At 31.5% G+C, this 26,923-nt stretch overlaps 2 protein-coding genes across 10 annotated transcripts in view; one reads left to right on the top strand and one right to left on the bottom strand.

The window, feature by feature from the left end:
- LOC105668801 (uncharacterized) overlaps positions 1 to 11,105 on the bottom strand; it is a 72,504-nt gene extending 61,399 nt beyond the window's left edge. For 4 of the 5 annotated variants that reach the window (XM_012361402.2, XM_012361410.2, XM_012361409.2 and 1 more), the window contains exons 1-2: positions 10,848 to 11,076; positions 9,226 to 9,404 (exon numbers count right to left, since the gene is read on the bottom strand). The gene's annotated coding sequence lies outside the window, so the exon portion shown is untranslated. Of the gene's footprint in view, positions 1 to 9,225; positions 9,405 to 10,847 lie in introns of all 5 variants that reach the window. The other variant, XM_012361404.2, reaches the window with a different exon arrangement.
- sprt (PDZ domain-containing protein sprite) overlaps positions 1 to 26,923 on the top strand; it is a 96,075-nt gene that overhangs the window by 19,317 nt on the left and 49,835 nt on the right. The window contains exon 1 of one of the 5 annotated variants that reach the window (XM_067352047.1): positions 17,905 to 18,270. The exons of 3 other annotated variants lie outside the window; for them this stretch is intronic. The gene's annotated coding sequence lies outside the window, so the exon portion shown is untranslated. Of the gene's footprint in view, positions 1 to 17,904; positions 18,271 to 26,364; positions 26,520 to 26,923 lie in introns of those variants that run through there. One more of the 5 variants, XM_067352048.1, reaches the window with a different exon arrangement.

The following is a 26,923-nucleotide window of genomic DNA, read 5'->3' as shown; positions in this document are numbered from 1 at the left end:
ACCTAATATTATAAACAAGAAAAAATACTTTTGTTGAAACATTTAAGACATAAGACTGAGAAAACTTTCTTTGAAATTAAAGGCAACCGGAAAGATATTCTGAATAGCAATCAACTTTAACAAACCCATTGAAGAGTTTTGTGGCGTGTAAAATAAATTAGTTCTCTGCGGTTTTAATTACAATTATTATTACTTCCGTAAGTGATTTGTATAATCCAGAAACAATTAGAAAATCTTTTTTTAATTTTGCTGAAAAAGTTGATTCTTTTTAGCCGCAAGAAATCTAAGAATATCTTGGACTATTTTTGTGATAAATTAACAATTACTACCATTTTTAATTAAAATAACATATTACCAATGGTAATAAATTAATAAGAGTTGAGGGCTCTTATATTATTTTATAATATAATAAACGATACAAAGCAATTAAAGCCGCAGCTGGATCTCAGTGCTCAATTATTTATTTTACATTCAAATTTATAAATATAATCATCATTAAAATATATATATTACCAATGGCTTTATGTTTTAAATTAATTAATATTAATACAATCAGTAAACAAACAACGTCAAATGTAATGGAGAATAAATTAGATTAAAATTAAGAATTCAAAAATGTAAATGATTAAACTAAGTTAATTATTTCCCGACAGTCAACAAAAATATTTAAATGAGCTAACATGAGAAGAGATCAACCAGCAAGAACCAATCAATTTTAATAAAAAATTTATTTTTTAATCTCTAATTACTTGTTGATGTTATATCTATTATAACTGCCATATTAAAAAGTCAATATTTAATTTTCCATTATTTATATTTGCAATATTATGAAAATAGCATATTTTATATAAATTCGAAAATTAGCTTTTATCATTCGCTTTTATTTTATTTTTGCTTTGTATTGGTTTTTGCAACAAAACAGCAAGGATCTGAACTCACGATAGTAAACGCTGGAAATGGTACGGTAATAGTAGAGCGTGTACGCCGAAACAAATTATCGGCTTCGCCGTTGACGTCAAAACCAGAGCCGACAGTGGAGGGGCATTTAAGTTCCGCGTGTTTCGCGGAATAATTACGGTCTATGGCGAAATGATGCACAGCTTAAATCAGCGCGCTCTTATTGCCAGACTGCCGAGGAGACATTTTAATGCCAATCTGACATAGCATCGCCCCAGTTGTCGCATGCCGCATGGCACGGTAGATATATCACATCGCGATACACGAGGTCATACTCACCCTGTATATGAGTGCGCGGCGTGCACACTGTCGTCGTTACACCGATGTACATATAATACGCGCGACCCTTTTCCTGTAGCGAATCGATATTATCGATCGCCCGAAATGTCGTAGAAATGCGTCGCACGGATTAAGTGTAGATGAATAGCACGGGAGTGTGACAACCTCTGTACTGAATACGTTAAATACTTTGGAACAATCTTTGCACGATATTAAAGTGGCGACATTGAGCTTCTACAAAGTTCCGCTTTTTCCTCTTTAACAGTATATACGTATGCTACTAACATTTTTAAGAGAATCTTATGCCCTCCCGTAGATATGTATCAATTGAGATTAGACACGCTTTTTATGATGGATACAGTCGGCCTTGATAAATAAATATTTACGTCACGTTTTTTTTTTTAGAAGACAGTTGACCGATGCATCATGGTTTATTTTCCGACTTAACCCGTAAGAAAAAAGATGCCGTCACATAAATTTTAATTTGTCGGATGTAACGTAATACATGTTGCCAGCCGAAAAGACGATTTTGGTACGTAATTTAATGTCTGCAAAAATAAGGAAAAATATTTGAATATTATAAAATTTTAGATTTGTTAGCGAATAGTGTATTTCTTTATAAAAAGAAAAAGAATTTTGCTAAGTTAAATTAATTTCATCAAGAGACATTATAAATTGTACGGAATTCTTGGCTTTTAGGTAAGATATTAAATTTTGCACATAAAAGCGTATAAAAACGTTTCACATCTTGTTTTAGCATTTAGGTAAAATTAATACTTATTTTTACAAATTTATATTAGTAGAAATAATTTTACACGGTTTAAATTGATTTGCACAGTAGCTATGTTTATCTTAAACGTAATTTATAAGTTAATTTAACGGGCGACTTCCAGGTTTAAATCAAAACGATCAATTATGCTAATATTATTGCTTACTTACACGCAGGATGCATTCTCACTTAGAACTAATGAGCCTTATAATGCTAATTCTAAATCGTATGCAATCGACAAGTAAGCATCGAGCAATTATGCAAATAATCTAGTATATAAAGAGAGCACACATATATATGATACTATTTTTATTATATACTCATATGAAGTATATTACACAAACTTTTTCTCTCTCTCTCTAGCTCTTCCATATATAACAACTTATATAAGAACTCCATTTCCCAAAACTCTTGCTAAAAGAATTGGAGCGATTATTTTTTCGGAATATATGACTCATATTTAAACCCTTTTTCTCCTTTTTCTCTCTTCTTATTGTTTTACTGCGATGGCATATTCATATACATTGGACATAAATAATTTAAAAAATGTGACTTTTATAAATAGTTTAATCAATTTTTTACTGCCATATTTTTATGCGATTCTTTTGCGTTTTATCATTTGATTCATTTTATATGATTTAAAACTTAAAGGGGAACAATTGATTAATACACGGAGAAAATTTTATATCAAAAATTACTATGTACAGTAATAGCCGCGGACCATGAAAAAATTATAAAAATTTTTACTATGTTTTTCACATAGTAAAAATTTTTGGTCCGCGGTTAATGCCGTACATAGTAATTTTTGATATAAAATTTTCTCCGTGTAGAATCTATTACACGACACAAATTTAATATCAAAAAATAAAAAAAAGGTTTTTTGCTTTTAAATTTAGAAGGTATTAATTTTTTTAAATTAAAGTCGGTTGCTATAATAGCAACATAATCTTGTATATTGAGAAATCAAGTATTATATATGTATTGTAAGATTTGTTTTATTGTAAAATTATTTTATTATTTTCTCACACCGTGAATAGAATGGTGGTTAACTGATTTGTTCTCATTGTCAGTGTAATGCACTTAAAAGCTGATAAAATGTTTTGAGAGATATAAAATAGCAGTCGAACATGAGAAATCGGATAATTCAATTGCCGAAGTGCTTTAAGATTGTAAGTTAAAATGTCAATATTAAAGCTCGTTTTTCTAACCAAGGCGCGTTATACGAATTCTATTCGAGAAATCTTCCATTTCGGTTCAAATTTGCAGCACTGGCATTTGAATATTCATATTCTCCGTCGGAATCGAATTCCGTTGCAAAGGAATGTTCACTTTAATCCATCTTAAAAGTGTACTTTTGTACCAACGGAAAAATCCGTCACCTTTCACTTGCATCTCGTCACTCAACACTTACTTTTATTAAACGAGAGCAAATAAAGCGCAGGTTGTGCCGGTTTTCCAGATTTTACAAATGAAATGAATCCAATCTAACAAAACGACATACTCGACCGTTTTATAAAAATTTATTTTCTTTATTTTGATGTATCGCGAAGCCGAAGGTGAAATAATATCGTCTGAGATATTTCTCACGAAACGGGTCAAAGTTTTTGCATAAGCAAGTTTTGATGTATGTAATACACACGCAGAGTACCTAAAGAAATCAGAAAAGTGGAACAGTGCGCTGAAGCACATTGCCGCGAAATGTCATCGTTCAAAAATATTGTTTTCTCGAAATAGCGTATCCTAAAAAACCATTTTAAAACAAACAGAATGAAACTCAATTTTGAAAACGGATTGTTTTCAAACTTTATTATCTCAAATTTATTCATAGATTTCTAGGATATTATTCCATCTATTAGGATTTCACACACCGGTGCGTATTTCAAGTATTTAAATGATATTTCTATTCTTCACGGTAGTTTACGTGGCGAGATGAATATATATGATAACATTATCTTGCGTTTGTGATTCTAGAATTGGAAATTTTTGGGTAGACATTTATATGTATCGAAAAAATGTTTCTATATTAACGTATTGAATATTTTGCGAACGTAGTATAATAAGTAAATTATAATAAAAAAGTTCTATGGAAAAAAAGGTTCTAAAGAAATTTACGTATCATTTTTATGATTTTTCTCTTTTTTTCTCATTTATACATTTATTTAAAAAGTATATCGGAAATCAATAATGTTTTAACACGTATGTTACAGTACAGTTTACATATGCGCGCTGATTTCCAATTGTCTTTTAATGCTGTTTTCTAAATAAAACTTGTACTGTAAGTTTTTAAATATTACATTAAATATAGCAGAATATATTAGCTTATGTTAAATACAACAGATTGTATCAGCTAATCAATGCTTTCGTCAGTGGATAAAGCTTTCCCGGTTCATTTCGCACAAACAATCTCGATCCAATGAACTGTATCAACGTGATAATACTGTCGAGAAGAGAACTCGTCGTAAATGTGCAAACAATGATCCGCACGTTGTGCAGACTTAGGAATATCGCCCACGTTTAAGGATTATCAAGCCGCAATGCGTGGGTGAGCTTGCAAAGTTGATTAAACATTCTTAATCTCGTGAGGGAGTAGTATGTATATAGATGTGTGTCCCAAAATTGTGTATAAAAACCTCTTAATCTCTCAATTATGAGAAATCTTATCAATTCCCCGAATGAGATTAATAAAGCTGTAGGAGAAAATTGAAAAAGTATATTTTTTATTAAAAATTTTATATTAAATTAATTATTATTTATATTAAACTAATTGATATTGAGCATATCGTGCTCTTTTTACACTTGTGATTGTTTGGTATATGCCGAAATTTATTTTTTATCTGTCGTATCAGTACTATTTGTTATGTAAAATAATTGCAATATTATTCTGGTATCGATATCTAATTATAGAAATACGAGATAATATTTGACTGTATTGAGTTTACTGTTTTCTTTATAACGTAACCAAGAGGTAATACTATTAATTCCACTTCGGTCGGAGCACTGCAAAATGCATTATCGTAAAACGAAACCATTGTGGAACGTCTAATCTAATTTACTTTGCGAAGTTAAGTTTTATCGTGTTTATATGTCTCATAAAATAGTAATTTATGACGCTTTTTTGCAACAATTAGGCACCATTGAGTTGTGAATAGAATCAATGTGTTTAAACTGTGTGATCATCAATCAAATACGTGCACATTAATAAGGATATTTGTAAATAACGTTTAATCTTCAATTGAGAGCATAATTAATTATAAATTCATATTTAGAAATTATTATTTAACTATTTGGATTGATTGAATAATAGATTGAATTTTAAAAATATTATTTTAATGAAAAAAATTACATGTTTAAGAATGAATAAATATCTTTTTTGTCCGATCATTAAGACATTTATTTGGAAATGGTTTTTTAAATAACGCTATTAACGCTTAATCATTTACAAATTTGAAATTGGTAAAATAATAAACAATTTGTGGAAGATATTGCATGAATAAAAAGTTAATTGAGAACTGTAAATTCTTAACATCATAATCATTCACCAAATAGTAATAGATTCTAAATTTTAGTCTAAGAACAATGCAAACTGACATAAAAACTAGAGTTTATTTGCAATCTTTAACATCCTTTATCACCAACTTGCGCACTTTAGTTACATGTATAGTAAACTTTAGTCGCATGTAGTTCGCAACTGGGTACTAAAACGCCAGCAGCAAGACAATGTACACTTACCATTTCGAAAATCAGTTGAGAGTTGCATCTAAATTCCAATTCTGAATTTAGAATTAAAGTGTTACTATCTGTTCTCCAATAAGATGAACTTAATTAATGTGATTAAATTGATATTTGATTACAATTAATTAAATAAATTACAATCAATTAATTAAAATTTACATAACATCTGTATCTGAATCTTATAAGAAAGATTTGATAACTCCAAAAATATAAAAGTAAAAAAAATTTGTAAAAATGCTGTACACATAATCTAAATCGTATATAGTTTATAATATTATGATAAGAGAGATTAATTGTTAGATAATATTAGAAAATACTTTAATTTATTCGCAAATTTTACCATTTCTATCGAAATTTTTAAATGTATTGTACAGTGTATTGTGCATTATTATCGCGATAATTGTGTAATATAACACACAATTACTCATTATTCAGTTAGTTTCCAAGCATGATTATACAATAATTTCTATTATGGATATTACGGTTAAATATTGTAATGGTCGTTTTCGATTAATTGACTTAGTTTTGTGTGGTTGGCTTTTTCAAAAGCTTTTGTTATATTTTAAAAACTACTTTGCTTGTGGTTAATTGAGTTCTTAAACGCTTATAGTTTCTAGCGAGGCGATTCACAGATATCCAATATGTAAAAGCGATTTGCATTATCCCGCGGCGATTCTCAGGAATGTGCTTAATAAATGGCAATTTATCTATTGGTGGTTGGTCTTGCAAATAGTTCGAACCGCTGTAGCATCCTTCGTTGATGCAGGCGGTAGTAGACGGATACAAATTGACGCGCAATAAATTGGGAGTGCTGCAATTCGTGCGGAGCGTACATTTACGGCTGAAATGCGCTTTCAATTAGATCATCGATAAAGTTGCGCAACTTATCCTTTTAATAGTGAATGCTGATGAGGAAGAACATTTAGCACACATATAAATGTAGACACAATAAATTAATATTTGCCGGGAAAACATCGATCGCGCTGATGTAGAGCAGCACTCTCCAGGTGATTGCAAAATTGCATCGGGACACGTATTTATTAAGTATAGTATGCAATTTCTACACTGAGCATAGTACGCAATTTGCATTTTGCTGCGTATAAAACTCCAGTTGCTAGCGAGTTAATTGAATTCTTGAGCAGTGCCCGCAGGATGCTTCTGAATCGCATATTCTTTCAATAATAAACATACTGTGTAATTAAGAAGAACCCAACTCAATTGATTTTCAAAGAAATGTGATAAGTTTAATAATCTCTGAACGAGAGAAAATTAAAGTAATAACTGAGAAAGAATGGTGTAATGCAATATGTCAGTTTTGTTTTTAATATTACTCTTCATTAAAATAATTAAAGTATTAATATCGAAATATCGAATCTAACAATAAGACATTTTTCAAGCATAGCATGAGACATTTTCTCTCAGCATTTAGTGTCTATCACTATCATAATTAAAGGGATGTATAATTAATCAAGATTTTCATGTCTGTATTAATAACTGGATAATCTCAGAGAATGTTATGAAATAATTAGCGTTATAAAATTTGTTCAGTAAAATTTATAGTGGAATTCAGTTCGTCGTGATTTGTTGTATACGCCGAGAAAACATCAAGTTAAATTAATCTTTTGTAATAATGCAAGCATAAATTTCTATTGTGAAAGAGTCTTAAGATTTATTTGTGATAAGCAATACAAATTTTGTTGACATTTTTACTAAATTACATTACGTCATAAATTATGGAACTCTTTATTGACTTGTGCATTAATTTTAATGTAATAGAGTACAATTTATTTATGACTCTTGATATATCGTGTGCATCATTAAGAAGAACCATGTTTGACTCGATTGATCTTCGAAGAAATGTAATGAGTTCAATAATCTCTGAACGAGAAAAAATTAAAGTAGCAATTTAGAAATGATGGCAATTAGTTAGCAATATATGACAGTTAGTTATCAATATTTACTATTCTTATTAAAATAATTCAAATATATGAATCCTAAAATATTAAATTTTAGATATATTTAAATATAATTTCTCTTACAATTAGTAAGATGTGTGATTAATCAGGAATGTCATGTTTTAATAGCTGAATAATTTCGGTAAATGTTATGAGATAATTAGTGTCATGTAATTTGTTCGGTAAAATTTATAGTGAAGTTCAATTATAATAAAAGATGATTAAAATAGTTATACCTAACGCATTAAGTCGTAATTTTTTGCATATGCCGAAAGAAAATAGAATTAAATCTCTTATAATAATGCGAACAATAAATTTCTATTAAAGAAACGTCACAATTTTAATAGAAATATCAGAATATCAGAATTTCAAATTTATGATAAGCAGCGCACAATTTTATTAAAATTTTATTTAAGCTGCTTTATTATGAATTATGGAAACTGTTATTGACTTATGCATTGATTTTACTATATTCAAAGTAAAATTTATTTATGCCTCTTGATATATTGTGAAGATAATTAGCAAAGTTTGTCGACATTTCGGAAAAAATGATTTATTTGCTACGCAGATGCATGTTATACTGCGCGTATTCAATCGTAACTCTTTCATGTGCTTTATCGTGATATAACTAATGGGTGAAAAGAAACGACACTCCATCTTGGCCGCGATACGATACCTGGCTATAACTGAAAAGTCACATCTGACCTTATCGGCCTACATAAAAAGCGCGTAATTTAGGTAAATGACAATCGATATCTATTCCGAGGTACGTGCTAAGTGCAAGTTCTGACAAATGGTAACGTATTATGGAAAATGTATACCATGTATAAGCGTCAGAATATTCGTATTTGCATGACTTTATCGCCTACACAATCATACGGTTTATGATTGACTTTCCTAACCAAATTTACTTCAAGATCCACAGAAACACTTACATAAATATTATTCTGTTCATCAATCATCCTAATTGTTTGTATGCGTATAAGAATATAGAAATTCGATAAAAATTTATTTCATAAAAATGAGAAAGAAGATGAAATAATTATATTTTCCCACTTCAATATTTTCATTATATTTATTCAACTTATACATAACATTCATACAAAGAGATAATTAAAAATATTTTGTGTAAGCAATGCAAAACTACACACGTACGCACATATAAGTTTAGATAAATTGAAAACATATCAATAATTACAAAGAAATATTTTTTTATATTAATTTATATAAGATACTTTTTTATTTTTGTTTTCTTTGTAAAAATTTTATTATTACATATAAAATTAACATGAGAAGAAATAATAAATGTATTCTAATATTAAGTCAATAAGGAAAAAATCTATCTGATTCATAGAAATAAATCTGTAATTTTCTACAATAAAAAATATGATCACAATTATTAAAAAAAAAACTTAAATAAAATTCCCAAAAGTATCGATCGTGACGTTCTACGAAGCAGGATTGGCTATTTCTATGAAATTCGATTTAAAATTGTGGTGATAGGGTTGCGAGTTTTCTAGGAAAGTTACTCACCCTCGATATAGCAAAATCCCGATGGAGAACGGTCCCTTTGATGTCACCAGAATCCCGCGAGATGCACGGAGAGAAATGTGGATGAAGGAAAATGAAAGGCGATTCGAGATCGACGTGACGATGACCCGACCGTGGTTTTTTCTCGATCGCGCGCACTCAATCACTAGATATATTTCGACCTGCGAATAAAGGATCAGTCCAGTTATCGGATATTTCGCACCGCGTTACTCCACCATTTTTCTCGTAAATTTTTCTCAGCTATTTTCGTGAATAGTAGAAAAGATTTATTTAACGCAATTGCCCGAAAACTGAAAATTACACACACTTTCTCGTCATTAAATAGTCGTATATATTCAGAGTAAGATTTACAGAACTATACCAAATTACAGAAGCTTAATTCTGGGAACAATTCTCAATGTATCATATGCATATAACTATGTTATAGTCGTACGAAAAGCGATGAGCGCTCGTCATAATAATTGTAAGAAAGAAACTCGTTTTTTCCTCAATATTTGCTACATTAGCTTAAAATACATTTTTATAAGCTGAACAAAGTTCAGTTTTCAATTTTTTGGACGTAGACTTCCATGGGATTATATGTATGCAAAGAATAATAATAAAGTGCAGTGTAACATGATACGAAACTTTTTTTAGATACTATAATCAATTGTGAAGATAAAACATCTCCCCAATTTTCAATAAAAGTAAAGCTTTGACACGACCATGACAATATATATATATATATATATATATATACATATATTAACAATGTATTGAATGAGGTCAAAGAGATAGGTCAGTAAATATGACCTCGGTCCTTTCTGACGTAAGGACACCATCGTGCTGATGAGCTAGTGTTGCAAACTAAGAGAGATTCAATGTTTTGTTTAGTTCACTATGTCCGATATTTTGTTAACTAAGTTCGGTCTTTATAATTTAGCAAGCCGTAGTAATCTCAGAATGTTAAAGGTAACGGTGTGATTGGCGTTACATTTTTCAGAACCGAGTAGAATGCTATTCTTATTTCAGAAATGGAATAGATAGCGATGAAAAAGCAAGAATGTTATTGTGAAAAAAAGATTGTTCCATGAAACATGAATGTCACTTCGATCGGTAGCTTGTTGCGCGCATAATAGGCAAATCTATATTACTGGTTCGGTCATATATTTATATAAAAATTTAATATTATTCGATACAATTTTGTATAACAATCAGGTACAACATAATGTTTGTATAAAAATATAAGAATATTGTAAATATAATCTTCCGAGATAAACATTAATTTAAAAAATATTTAACATATTTACTAAAATAAAAGAGAAAAACTGAAAAGAAACATTTTAACAAAAAAATTAATTTCGTCATTTATCTCACAAATCGGTAAATATTTTTTCAGTTGCAGACATGTCATCCTTCGTCGAAATCCACATCGAACATTCTTCAGTTTCAAAAAAGATTTTTACAAACAGATTCAGTGCACTGATTCACGACACAATTTATATCGATTATTATGAAGAGCGCGCAATCTATCTCGCTTAACACGACAGTTCGTGCTATACATTTTATTTCGACCTGTACTTAAGTGTATTAAATATACCAGTAGAATAAAACATGACACTAACTGTGTTACGTGATACAGATGATTTTAATTGAGAAATTACTGCAGATCAAGTTGCAACGCGCGCGCGACCGGGCGGGAACAGCCGCTCGCGACGCGATAAGTCGCGACACCTAATAGCTTCCCTGATCTCTTACTTGCACGAGAACTCACGGAATATCCGTTTTTATCAAAAGTACATACCGCGGCACCACACACGAATCCGAATACGAGACGTGCACGTAACACCTAGTACGGAGGAAGCGCAGCCACTGAGCGCTGGGGGGTTGTTGCGCGGTAGGCACCCTCGAGCCAGCTCTACCGGGAGTGAGGGTGGTGGTAGCGGAAAACAGGGGCGATTTATACTTACACAGGCCCTGTGGCTAATAGTTCAGCTCTCATTAGCATATAAAAGAGCTTCTGAGGAAGAAATTTAGTTTCCAAAATACAAATAAAAGCACACGCATCAATTTTTTCGTAAATTTAACATTGGAATAGTTATCTTTAGTTATTTTTTGCGTAGCAAATCGTAAAATAAGAAAGTGAAGAGGTTTTAAAAATTACAATCAAAACAAGAAAAAGAAAGGAGCATATAAGAGCTGAACGTGAATATAAAATACTTAAAAAATATATATTTATATTGAATATTAAACTAATATAAGTAGTATATAATAATTGTATAGCCAAAATTATATTAATGCCCTAACATTTAAAAAATTACATCAAATTTTAACAATTTGAGGCGGACACATTACGTTTAAATCTTTATGCATGTTGATTGTTGATAAACATCACTTGATTGTTTTATGCATCATGATTATTGATAAGAAATTTATAAAGAAATGTTTAAAGATACCGAACTATCAAATACAGTTCTGAATTATAATATATTACACAAATGTCTAAAACATACATCTTCTCCGAATTGTCAAAATTTGATATAACTTTTTGTGCAAAAGTAATATTGATTATGTGTGTATTGATTTTGCTGCAAGAAACCACCTGTCAAACTGTCGTCTTTTTCATTGTGAACTTTTCGTAACTTTATCCGAATCTATTTGTCCAAATTCGATAGAAAATTGAAAAAAGTTTTGAAAGTTTTTGTATCTGTGGATTAGTTTTGATCTATTAAGTCGAAAATGCACATGTGTCCATATTACACGAGTGTTACATTACGAAACTTTAACACGGGATATGGTATTCTTAGAAAGTTTAAAATAACAAATATATTTTACTGAATAGACTTAGCATTTTTTAAATTATCATATTTCTAAGTTTTAGGTATATATTTGTTAAAAAATTTTTGTATCCAACTATAGCTAACAAGGAATTAAATATGTTTAAAGCATTTTATCTCTTATATTTTACGTGATTTTAGATTTTGGAAAATTTCGACAATATTAATGCATTAAAATTAAAAATGCTACCTATTGCTTGATGAATTTTTTTCCAACACTTATAACTGCTACCCTTTTATCTTTTTTTTTTATCTTTATGATAATTTAAAATTTAAATTATTTATAATTTGCGACTGAATTTGAGACAGAATATAATTTATAATTTTATGCACCATGTAATATAAAAAATATTTATAAAATCAGAATACACATATGTGCAAAATATATGTTAATGATGTGTGTGTATTCCGATTTTTCAAATGTTATCTATTATATAAAATTATAAACATATTTCTATTTAAAATAGAAACATATTTCGGGTTTAAAATTTTTATAAAAATAAAAAACGTTTGACTGGATGAACGGCTGATAACATGTATGTGACAAAAACCAAATTAGCTTCGTTCAAATGCTGACGTCAATACACTTTTCCACAAAAACAAAAAGCGTCAAAAATAAAACAGGATGTGTCGTTACTGCAGGAATTCCTCGATGGTTTGGGATTAAAATTCGTTTCCGCCTCAAATTGGTTCACAGTGAAAAAGCGTTGGTATAAATTCCATGTTTCGTAGCGAGAGACGAATCACTGGCTTAAAATCGCTTCGTTCGATGTTATCATTTATCGTCAAGCTCATTTTTACCTCTCTCTTTTTCTCCATTTTAGAAAAAAGGCAAAACATATTTTTAAAAAAGCATGAGGCAATGAAATAAATCGTAAGTTGAATCGTTGCTAGTGAATTAAAGGTTGAAGAAGATCTTTTTGCAAAAAATGATAGTTGATAATAATTAAAATATTAAAATATTAATATGGAAAAGAGTGTGTTACCAATAAAATATTGAAAAAATAATAGTTCTTGAAATTTTTAGATTTAAAAAAAACTCGTAAAGCTGAAGTATGAAAAAGCCAATATATGTTGATATCTACAAGTGCGTTTAGAACAATGAAATTAAAAAATTGACTTTAATATTTAATCAAGACATTTTGAACAGCATTTAGATTATTTTTAATTAACATAAACAAAATATGATGATTTATCATCGTATTTACTGCTAAAAATTATATCCCATTTGTTTCCGAGCGTCCAGTATCTTACATAGTGGATATTTTTATATATTTATAAATTAGAAATATTGTAAATTATACATACATACAAAAATATATAATTTATTTACAGAGATAACAATTTTATCCATAAACTTTATATTATTTAATATTGTTGAATCAATCATCTTATACTTCTAATAAGAGCGACACTGATTCGCAACAGCTGACATTCTTAAATGCAAAGCTAAATTGTTGTTAACTTAGGTGTTATAGATGTTACAAATGGTCACGTAAAGTCAACTGGATCAGGGTTACGGTAACCTAAATATTAAAACTATAATGGTAGAAAGATAAGAGTATTAGAAAGTACACGTATGAATACTCACACTGTCGAATAATGTATAATGCATCAGTTACAAACTATAATGAAAAAAGTTTGTGCTTTGTGAGACATAGAAAATTACTCATACAGAAACGAATGTTTTGATGTAGTTCTCAAAGACATATTTATTTTTTATTAACATACATTTGTGCGTTTTGTCAAACAACTTTTATGTTAAGAAGTGCTTTGAAAGAAATAGATTCACAAAAAATATTGTTACAAAATCCGCAAAAAAATATACTCTTGATTTCTCGCAGTACGCAAATCCATCTAATTTCTCTTGTGCGACACAACTCGCTACATATGTCTCATTATGTAACATCTATACACACGATTGTAGCTATTTCATCGACATATTAAGATACATATTATATCAATCACAAATTTGCGTGTTCGAGGACAACGTACAAATTGTTACTTTATCATTACAGCATTATACATAGTAGAAGAATATTCTTTATTTGCACGAGAGATGTACAGTATAATGTATTACCAAACTAATACATTACTAGATTACTACGCGTTAAAATATACTATTCGGCGAAAAAATTCGCGTGCGATGCTATCGCGAAAAGTGCACAGACTTTTTACTACGTCGGGATAATTGTACAGGATTAATATAATTCCATTAGAAAGGCTTAATTAATTAGGGGATAATAATACTGAGTAGTTCTGCTTTACCAAGCTGTGTTGTTACATAATTAAACTGCTTTTAACGCAATAAATGTTTCATTGAATCATAAGATCTTGTGCTTAATGTGCGAATCCGCTGAACTCTTTCATTAAACTTTTATTGCGTGATTATTAAAGAAATATATATATACATACACATATATATGTCGAAAAATATATATTTTTCTCACACGAACTATAAATTGCGATATACAACAATGAGATATGTATTCTGCTAAGTGAAACTTAAAAAAAAACGTTTATATTATTTTTTAGATTAAACAATGTTCTTTTCGTAATGTTTTATATATAAAATATCTCTCCTTATAAAATAAATAAAATTTAATCTGAGGAGTAAATATATAAATTACACAATTTTTCTGCTTCAATGGAAACAGTTAGCTATTCATATTAAATGTAACAAAGCACAAACAAGAATTTCTTATTTTCATATTCTTTAGAAGAAGTTTCTTAATAAAAGTGACTTGCTATTTATATATCGTATTTTGGTCGACCCACTAGTGTGGTTACAAAAGAAGCATATAATCATGCTAGGCTGTAGCAACATTTTCTAAAAGCTACAAGCTAAAAGCTCTAATATAACCAGACTGAATCGCGCAAACTCGAGCGAACAATATATATATGTAGGAAATAAGAGAGACGCTTTCAGGTCAGGTTAAAAAGCTCTCCCGGTTATTGGCCTGACGTTATATGTGCAGGCTCTGTACATCTTTATTGTGCTCGACATCGTGAGAAGCTATTGAGAGCAACATAGGATAAACGAAGAAAATTATTGTCTTTTTGACAGTTCTGGAAATTGGACTGATTTTATATGTAGGTTACAACTTTTTGGAATATAAAAAATCTTTTTTTTTTTTCTTTTTGTAAATAGAAGAAGACGGTACATGTACGCAGAATTGAGGAGAATAGCTCCTTGTGCTCTCCTCACTGACGAACAAATATTTATAGTAGACATTGCAATAGTAAACATTAACAATAAACATTTTGCAAAATCTACTTTCAATTTTGTACTTCGTTATACATCTAAATATCTACTTAGAATAATTAAGATTAAATAGCTTTCTGATAACTTGCTTCAACATTTCTAGCAATTCTAATTTTGTTAATACCAAAATTTCCTATAACTTACAGTCGATAATTCAACTACAATTTTCTCTCGCATCAAATATGCAAAGCACGCAAGGCCACAATTTCATTTCACAGCTGCAATCTTGGAAACAATTTCCATTAAAATACAATTTGCTCCGGCTAGCAATTTAATATTTTTTATTACAATTATTTTTACAATTAAAGTTAAATTCTATTTCTGACTTTAAAAGTTAAAATGCTTTTACTTATTAACATTTCTTCAATAGTTTAATAATTTAAAGTAATAAAACAATGTAAACAAAGTAATAAAATATTAATAGATCGTTTATTATTCGAAAACATTATTGGAATCTCTTTTTAACTTTTTGATATTTACTGTCTAATAATTTGACAATTTATAAATTACAGAATAATATATTGCAGAAGATGAATAAAAATAAGAAAAACTACTTGATATTACAAAGGAGAGTAAAATAACGTTTTATTCGTTTCCCATTATTACAATTTATTGGTACAATTTTTGCAGCAAAATTATTATAATTTAAAGCTTCTTTAATTTATTTTATTTTGTTTTTAAATTTTTTATCTCTATGTCTCGCCGCATTGTTATTTGCGAAAATATTTCATGTGTAAATGCAATTTCTGTATTATTCTTCCGGATTATTTATTTCATATAAGGCAGTGATATATCATGTCGGGGCAGAACGCTCATGTCAGACGAACCAGCCTTAATCTTGCATGTGCTGTGCTCTTCCTTCACGTTAATTTAGATATTTCTCATCGTCATCGTCCGGCTTATCCTCATCATGCTTCCTCGTTTTCCTCGCCCACGACTTCTATTTCTTGCTCTCTCGCGCGAAACGAGAGAAGAGCGTAAATGATCCCCCCCGAAGGCATTTACGTATCGTTCATACCTTAATCACGAGTCCCCTCGAATGGCCGACGTAACGACTCACTTTAGTCATATTTAACATTTTAGCTCGCTGAGAATACGTGCGAAAAGTCATCGAAGAGACAGCATCTCTGAAATGTCTTATCTGATATTATTTTAAGATTATGTATTTACATGTAATAATGCATACATTTTTTATAAAGTAATTATATATATAAACAGAAGAAATAAAAATAAAGGAAATTTTTTATCTAATAATTAATTTAATTATAAAAACTTCTCGAATAAAATTTGAAAATGGGAGGAAAGAAAAATCAGCGGCATATAATAAAAATCATCAAATACTGAACAAAGAAATTTATTATTCTTTTATTTAAAATCAAAATTTGCTTAAGTAATCGTAAATAATAAGTATTAACTATATAAAAATACACATTAGCACACGAACACGTGCGTATATTTATTCTCAAATTTCAATTACTTTATTGTGTTACTTTTTTATTCATAACATACTAATTTTTCGCATCTTAATCTCATTTGTTATTCGTTCTGTAATATTCTCTTTTCATAAAACACGTTGGATAGTTTCATGAGATTTATGTGACATTTTAATCGTCTTTTTTAAATAGGCTTTTGCAAGATTTAAGTTTGCAGTTTTTCATGTTCATGTGCGTAAGGACAGCGACTTGAGATTTAGTGTATCTGAACAATAAGAGCGCTTGCATATTACGGCGATTAGTGTCACTATTCTCGTATCAAGTCGTTTTATGACTCTATTAAAGCGACCGGTTTCTAAAGAGTAATAGCACCACTGCAAGACTTATTTTACTAATAAAAATAGAAATAATAATACTGACAAATAAGGCGTCTTCAGTTGAAACAATTCCAAATCTGAGCGCTTTGTACTTGGTACTTTGTACCAAGTATTTTATCGTTAAACTTTGTGATATCGATATCAGATGCCTGGGCGATTATGCACTGTTTTCCATCGACTTACGATTCACAAACGAACTTTTGCAAAAGTGTAAAGGCAATAACCAACAATTATTAGCAAACGAGATTCATAAAAATGAGACCCTTTCGCATTCATGTCCCGATACTCGTGTATCCCTGTCGGCGCGACTGTTCAACAGAGTAAATAAAGATAAAGAAATGTATATTCTTATATACATAGTTTTATGATACACAGTCTTATAAAACACTTTAGGATAGCCATTTTTTAAATGTCACAAGTATCGGTATAGAATTTGAATATATATTTAAGTGAAAGATTCAAATTCTATACCGATACTTATTAGATTAATTTATATAAAAATTGTAAAATGCTCCTCTCTCGAATTTTCGAGCATTAGTTGATATACAATTCATTTATCTATATCGCTTCAATCGCGATGCTATCTGTATTACGCTTCAATCAAAATCAAATATTCCGATATTTGACTCTCACGCTCTTCACGCATATCTGGCATCTCGCGCTAATCGCACGCCCCCGACATTCACTCCCAGGTAGAAACTCACCTGGCCGGTTTCAGCGGGGGCCAGGGATCGGAGGGATGGGTTTTAAAGGGGCCGCGGCAAAGAGCTGAGAGCTGGCGTGTGCCCCAACACGGAAAGCCGGTTAGTCGGTCTCAATCCGCCGTGGCGTTCGTATTAAGTGCTCTCGCTGCGCTCTGTACAACAGCTTCGCTCCGCTCGCGCTCCGTTGACGACAAACAGACAAACGCAGTAACGACTCGCCGGATATAAAAAAAAAATCCGAACAAAATTCGCTTTGAAATACAGCGCATTTGTCTCCCTGCGGATTCCTCTCGGTGCGTTCAGTCGACGCGAACTGCCGATCGGAAAATTCATTTGTTTCGGTGTAATCTCTGGTGTTGTATACATATAGTGTTTTGGTGCATGTGGCTGCGGTTCGTATAAGTTCGGCGTATTCAGACCTGCGCACATTAGGTATGTCTATTCTATCTTTTAATTACATTAGGTATTCTGTTTTACATTCTTTTAGGATTTAAGATTTTTGCCTTAAATTTTTTTTTTATTGATCAGTGAGTTTTTAATCAATTTGTTAATCAATTAAGAACCTATTTGAGTAACTCGAGGTTTTTTGACGAATAGTCTTTATACACGAATATTAGGTATGATGTGTTTAACTGAAAAATGCCCAACCGAAAGTGTAAATAACAAGTATTAATAATAATGCCGTGTATATTAAATTCTTCACGGCGCACGCGTTCTCATTGAGGTTAATCGCTGTTTTACCGGTTCATTAAAAAAGACATCGTTCATATAGACATCGATTGATCGAAGAGAGTTTACTTTTTTAATGTAATATAATTGAAAATTCTACGTACATATTGATTGAAAAACTGTTTGATAAAGAATATATTCACTCGTACAAAAGATCGGAAAAATGTAAAATGCTTTAGTAACGAAGTATAGAAAAAAGTATATTGACGTAGAAAAATTCTTGATTCGTTTACCATAAAATTTTTTTAGTGAAGAAAACTACATATTGTGAATCTTAAATGTTATAAAAATTGTAATTTTTTTATTCTCAATTGTAATCTAAATTTACGAAGTTAAAATGCATGATTTCACAATGCGCGTTCACTTTATAAAATCCATTATGTGTGCGTAACATAATGTTACGCTGGAGCTGTTCACTATCCGATACTGCATCTATTAGTAATGTCTACATGCATTTTAACGATCGGCAACAATTATATTGTTGTTCACATGTAAAACAAAACGGTCTGTGGAGTATAAATTATGCTGTTGAATCTATAATACCAGCAGCCACACTCCAAATCGCTCAAGAATATTATTGTTTGACGCTTTCATAATTTATATTAAATTAATAAGCTGCTTTTACTGTACTGCCGTTATTACTATTTATTCATTTACTCTACAATACTACTTATTTTTACTGAATATACAATAGAGAGCGATTATGGAAAAATACAACGGCGCTACAGCCTACTTCTTCTGTTTTACCGCTAAATTTGGAGTAACTTAATTCACCGTGCGAATATTCCCAAAGCGGACTTAAGTTCCGCTACGAAAAAAGGGGGAGGAAGAGGGGGTGAAGAAAAAGTAGTAACCAACACATGAGGCTACTCACCGTTAATCTGACATTAACGCACTTCGCTGCACAAGCATTAGCCTCGCATCATGCGAGATGCAAATGCAACTTGTGTAATAACGCGCGCATCACAAAGAATTTTTTATTGTTGAATCTCAAGCGCCTCTTTTTTGCTCCAATATATTTCCCAGCGAGATGTGGAATCAGACGTTAATTAATTAAAAATCTTTGTACTATTAAAAAAATGAAAAAAAAATTGCGAACAAAAAGCTACGCAATATAATGCAACTTTTAAGAAGCAAAAATCAATGACAACAGTGCATGCGTTTAATGCATGGTTACACTTTTATGCCTTATTGCACAAGTATACTTTTAATAGATGTAGAGACTCTCAATAAATTTATTATACATAAAAAATTCTCAAAAATATAAGTATTTATTACTTCCGCGTAAGTTTTACTTTCTACAAAATTATAATGAACTAGCGTGACCCTTGCAGGCGACACCGGAAGATTACGACCAGCTTCCAGCACGCTAAAGCACCTCCCGCCTAACCGACCGCTCACGCCTAGCTTCATCTTTGTCGCACTAACGCACGCACTCTCTCTTCGCCATCTTATCCTTCAAGAGGAAAAAAAGTATCCGAACGATCATGGAAGAGGGACCTTCAAACGACGAAATTACTTTGTACATTACGAGGTTTCGTCGTAGTTGCCGCAATCGCGAGTCGCATGACACAATCGCTGAATTGGAGGCGGAATTACGACGTGCCTACATGGTGAAGGGTCTGCAGGCACAGCTTGAGGAAAGGCAAGCCCGCAGGTACGTCGAGCTCGTGCGAGAGCGCGAGAGCGCCGAAGAGGCCCGCCAGCAGCAAGAGAAGGTGTCGGAAGAAGACCTTCGGCGCCAGTCGGAGATCCTGCGGAAATCCGAGGAGTACAGACGGCAGTTAGACGAACAACTGACGCGGAAGGAGGACGAAAAGAAAGTGCTCTCGGAAGAGGCTCGCGAATATAGGAAGTTCCTGGAAGAAGCGGATCGAGTGCAAGAGGAGCAGGAGTGCTCGAGGGCGTCAGAGAAGAAATGCGAACTCGTGAAAAAGATGAGACGAGAGAGACTGATCCTCGAGGAGATGAAGGAAGCCTGTCGGCAGCAGGAGCACGAAGCGGAAGAGAAGAAGCGACGAGAGGATCTGGAGTACTTGGAGGAGGTAGAGGAGAGGTCGAAAGAGGTGAGCAGGTTACGGCGGGAGCAAATAGAGAGGCGCGAGCGTGTCCTGCTGGAAACGACGAGGATAATGCTCGACGCTCAGGCTCGAAAACGAGAGAAGGAAGAGCGTCTGATCGATCTCGTGGCTGAGGAGATCAGGTGCGAGCTCATAATCAAAGAGATGGAGGAGGCGACGCGCAGGAAAAGGATGCAGCAAGAACTGGCAGCTAGTTTACGGGAACAAATAGTCTTCACGGAACAGTGCAAACTGCGATTCGCGGAGGAGGATAGAGCTTGGGCGGAGGAAGTCATGAGGAAGATTATGGAAGATGAGAAGATGGCAAAGTGCACGGCAGAGGCGAAAAGACGGATGAAAATGCAGTATCGAGAGGATCTAGAGAGTTTGATTACGCATCGCCGCAAGATTCGCGAAGAGGAGATTGCTAGGATTGAGGAAATCGCAAAAGAGGAACATAGGCTGAGATTAGTTGAGGCGGAACGTGCAAAAGAGGAGAGAAGACAATTGTTGACGAAACACGCGACCAATATCGCGAACTTTGTGAATAGAGCTGTTCTCACGACTGAGGAGCAACGAATTCTTGACGATTTGATGAAAAAAAATCAAGATATTGGAAATGTTGATAACGACGAGTCGTCGACGAAGACATAAATAATCGAATAAGATAAAATCTCGAAACAATTTCATATCTTTATAATATATTAGCAACCTGTAACTGTACTTTACATCAATAAATACAATATCAAGCAACAAATATCGAGTTAAAAATAGAGAATTAAAAACAAAATTGAATAAAATGTTGATTGTTTTATATTTTATTAATAAATAATTAATAAAATATAAAATATTGATAACAAAAAAATTTTGTGCAAATAGAAAACCGAAAGAGTAGATAATTAAAAAATGGTAGTCATAGAAATAATAATGACGAATCTGAGTTTGTTGTAGTGGTATTCGCAAACAACTAGAATTTCAGTGACAGTAAATACAAAAAGAAGAAAACTAAGATTGACGAGAAAAGTAACTTAAAAGTTGGAAAAGGAGTGCGATGTTATATATAAAAATGAAAAAAGTATCGCTTAGAAGAAAAACGGTAAAAAAGAGGGGTGATCGAAAGAGTAACAGCCAAGAGAATTACAATGATCGGTAAGGAAATTGACAGCGACAATGTCAAAGTTGGAAGAGAAAAATAATATAGATTTATTAAGAAAAAATCACGATAAATAGAACATAAAATATGTTTTATCATACAATATTTTATCGGTAAATTTCCTAATAATTTTAAGAGAGTTTGAAAAAAATAAAACCAAAAATTTTGATTGCGGTTGATGATTAGGCATATATATAATGCTATTAATATGATTAATAAAAGAATTTTAATTATATTAGAGCCTTGATTGGTTATTTAAGTACTGTTAGATATCAAAAACCGCGCGCGTTAATATGATTAATTCAATCACGAGACATGAGGCTTACAGGCAGCTTTATATCTTGAAAGAAATTAAAATCCAATCCAAAATAAAATTAAATCCAAAAGACAACAAGATGAATTTTAAAAACGACTTTTTAAAGATGCAAAGAAAAAACTATTATAAAAATTTGTGTTTCCTACATAAAGGCTTATAGATTTCCTGAGATAATTATTTTTTTTTTGTATTTAAAAGTAAAATTTTAACAGAGATAAACAATTGTTGACCGAAACAGAAATTATTTCGTCAAACATGACAAAGTTTTCTGTAAGAAGGTCATGAGAAAATTCTTGAAGGCTGAAAGAAATAGCAGGAAATTGTGGCGGAAGTTTAAAACCGAACGGATGTCGAGGGCTTCATACATGTGTACAAGTTAACTGTGCTGTAAGATGCGCCAAATCGAGTTTGCTGGAACAGAATGGAACAAGCAAGACTTACAACAATATAAAAACAATGTAATAATATAAATGTGATTTATCAGGTTGACATTGAATAATGTTGAAACTATTTGATTATTACTTGAGAAATAAATAAATAAATAATAAACGCTGTTAAATAAATAATGAATGAATTATAATTTAAAGGTAACATAAAAAGAATAATATTTAACTAAAAAAATATTTTTATTAATATTGTACACGTACGTAGCTTTATGTACAATTTACTTAATGATGCTATTGTACATCTTTTGATTATATCACGCATTAGCGTCTTGATGCAACAATTTTTAACACATTTATTCCTTTTACTCTCATGGACAAGTTTCGTGCATCAATATCGGATGCGTCGCGAGATAACTTAGTAGAGTGTAAAAGGGTTAAGTAAATCTGATATATGTGGTAATATATTCTAATGTATTAAAATTACAGAGACGTGATCAATACTTGATTTTTCCTGTTATCGAAACCTTAAATTATCAACGCACAGTATACAATGTTTCGAGACGATGCAACATGTGCTTGTGTGATAACATGACTGACATATAAATTACGTATAATATTCTCTTAATATTCTCCGTCCGTAGTTATTAATCAGAGTGTCAGATAAGGCCATTAACAAATTATACGTCCTTGCTATCTATAAAAGTTAAATATCGGAGGGGAAATATTGTAGATGTAATTATTATAAACGAAGAAAGTTGGATGGTTGTATAAAATTACAGTGTAATAATAGATTTAAATATTCGTAGATTAATTTTCCATCTTTATTTATTATTCTGTATCGTTTCAATCGATAATTTACATCTATTTCAGTTAGATAAACCGATGCAATAGATTAATAAATGCTCTCTTTGAGTGAAATGTAACAAATTTCATCTATTTATTTTTAAATTGAATTATATTGTAGATCTATCTATTTGCAACTTCAAAATTAGAAAGAATTATTTGAGCAGTATTTTTTTTTGTGGCGGAAAACATAAGCGACATTCTTTTTTGGAAATATTCACGAGACGTTACCAGAATTCTTTTGAACATTTAATACAAAACATCACGGATACTCCCTTCGCACCTGTCGCCAGGTGTTACTTATCTGTTAGAATGTCCAAAGATTTCCCATGAGAAACATCGCTGGAATAATTTCAAAGAAACTTAAGCGCCCTTTGCTAAATATCTTGTCCAATAGAACAGAGTTCAAGTAGAGTTTACAATTTATGTATAAAACTATTACGAAACTAGTTTAAAGAATAATAAAAAGTATTTAATACTTACTAACTTTTTTATTTATTGTCAGTTATAGACAGTTTTCATTCCTTATCGATGTTTTATAATAGAGCATATTTCTTTAGAAAAATACAAATGCTTCTTCCATAGTCTTTCCATTTGCCTTTTTTATTTATAAGTCTAATTTTTTATTTGCGATTGCTTCATTAATTCTTTTGTATGTTTATGTTATCGAAGAATGTTTTTATGAAAGTGATATCTTGCATATAATGAACATGAATATTTCTGAATAATTAATGAAAATGTTGTATTCTCGTTTATATCATACGACATTAAAAGGTTTGATAAAAAATAAGTAGAAAATGTTGCTCATAAAGATAAGGATGCTTCGATACTTCGGATTTCCGTGACTGTTACGAATATGTTGTTTACGGCTTTCATATTAATTAAAGGTATGTCAGGATAAAATCTCGATAAATGCGCCGTAATTAATGCGATTGTAGGGAGATTTAATACCGCTATCCGAGACACTCAGGTGGCGATATCGATTTCGAAATCGACTTATCAAATATCACATTCTTCTGGTAATGGAAGGCTTCTTATATTTATCCCCATGTTTTTATATCAAGAGTAACGATACAATGTTCATAAAAAAGAATAACATTTATCGATATTAATACAATAAGCGATAAGAAAAAATAGATTGTTAGTTGTCGCCGAGAAACAATTTTAATTATTTTTAAACAATTGGTATTTTTATCATATATTTTTTGTATTTTAAAATTTTGACACTGCATATTTTGTGAAAAATGTTAAGAGAAGCCGAAGATTATTTCTACAATTAAATAATTTTATCTTCTAGAAGCGTTTTAATGATTAAATAGAGTTTAGTAAAATATTTAGTAATTTTTTAATTTATTTATTAAAAGTTTCTATATTCAGTTAAAATTTCCAGATTGGCGAGAATTTCTTGTTAAATGTCAATTGTCGGAGAAACCGAAATTGAAGCGCTGCCATGCGCGATGCATATCGGATCATTAATATCCTGGATAAAATATAAGCTCTGGATAAAATATAGCCCCGATTAAGCTTGCTTTCCTGAGAACTAATTACGTCGAACGTAATAAATCTGTCGATCGAGCACGCGTAGTCAACGTAGCAGAATTAGTCCGTCAATTAGTTGAGCACGCGCAAATACGCGCCGTAGAGAATAAGAGAAAAGAACATTAGACATTGAAACGACTCGTTCAACAATTATCATTACCACGAAATTAAATTATGTAAATTTACTATTTTTATTAATCGTTTAACCAGCTCTAATTTATCTTTTATTGTAGTTGTCTTATCCTTAATTTTGAGTTTTATCTTCGCAAATTACACCCTTCTAATAATAACGTTCTTTTGCTTTTGCCGTTGTAAATTATTTACCACGTTATAAATTGCGTGGTTATCAGAACAGCTTTTATAATTAATACTGTAATGTTAATTGAGATTCTCGTCATGTTAGTTCTTTATAAGACAGTTTTTTTCGTATGCTATTATTATTTATCATTCTATGCACGTTAAAACAATTAATTTTATTTTTAATGTATATGTATGTAGGTATATATGAGATTTCAAAAGTAAGTTTTTTAAAAGTTTTTTAAAAGGAGCTTTATTTGAAATACAAAATAAATAATGAACGTATACATTTATAAATTTTGCGCTGCGCAGATAGATAATTGCATTCACAACTTTAAACGCAGTTTTCCAGAAATTATGTTTCTGGATGACACTATTTTTTAAAAAGTACAATAAAAAGAACAAAAACAACAAAGATGCATAAGTACATAAAAACCAGCTTAAAACAAGATATTATCTAAAACACAGATTTTAATTACAAGAAGTTCGTTACGAAAATCGAGTTGTTATATGTTATTTGAAGAGGCACTTGTCTGGCAGTTTGACTGCTTGGCGAGTCGACGGGTCAATATTTCACTTCTGAACGTCCTATTAAATCTCCGTGCAACGACTACGGAAACCAAAACCTATGCAAATATAGTTGTACCGAAGTCGCAGCGAACAATGAAACTTTTAATGAACGAGAACGCAATGGACGATCGATTCTCGTAACGGATCTGAGGACTCACGACGATTCGATGGCATATAACGAGTATGTACCGTTAGGCGGAATTATTCGTTATATGAGCACAATATTTTTTTTTCTCGCAGTTTGGTCGGGCAGGCGAGTTTTTTTAAGCTTCTTTGCTCGCTACAAGAGCAGTTTTTTTATCTCGTAGGATGGATCGACCAGTCACTTCAGTGTTTATAGTGACGCAAGACCGTACGGATCAAAGCAAACAAGCCTCAATTTTATTTTATATTATTATACATTTATGTATTTATTTTAATATCTAATATTCTATATTATTTAAATTAAAATATCTATGTTCTGGAAATAATTAAGCAACCAAGAAAGAAAATCATCCCCGCGCACACACATGAATACACATATCTCAAACGCACACATGATTATTAATTAATAATTTATTTACTAAGTACAATGATCTTTCGACCCGTAATAATGTACGCTGACATTGAATACGATATGGTCAATAGAAGACCATGTTTATCGCCGTCGTTAGGGGACACGTCAGTGCTCGGACGTTTATTTCACGCTGTTTTCCTATTAAAACGGTTCTTACTTCTTACGTTCGATGCGCATCAGCCCTTTGCATATCGAGACATATTTGCCACATGAGAGAGAGATGGTGTACAAGGTGAGAAGGTCATAAAATAAACGTCAAGTTTAAACGCGCCGTAAAACATTCGTGCTGACGGTATCCGCTGGATGCGCGCTTCGCGCGCGTGTGTCCTTTCTTGTATTACAAGTTCTAACTGGCACTTTAAGATTCACCGAGAGTTTACGATAACTGCTGTTTATTCTTCGCGGGAATAATTGAAGAGACGGGGCGCGCAGTTGCATCGCGATGTTTTGCCGCGCTTAAAAAGTTTCACTAGCAAAACGCTGATAGAATGCAGATAGAGAGAGGAAAACGCCGTCCTTCTTAACCGGAGCTATTCGCGGCCAGATTACTTACGGCAACCGTTACGTATTCGCGAAGATATAATTGGAGACTCTCTCGTCTTATAACGCAGGAATGCCGGTCAGTCTTTGAAATAA

This window comes from Linepithema humile, chromosome 3 (genome assembly GCF_040581485.1).
Source record: "Linepithema humile isolate Giens D197 chromosome 3, Lhum_UNIL_v1.0, whole genome shotgun sequence".
NCBI classification, from domain to species: domain Eukaryota; kingdom Metazoa; phylum Arthropoda; class Insecta; order Hymenoptera; family Formicidae; genus Linepithema; species Linepithema humile.
This window is presented reverse-complemented; position numbering and strand designations above follow the sequence as displayed.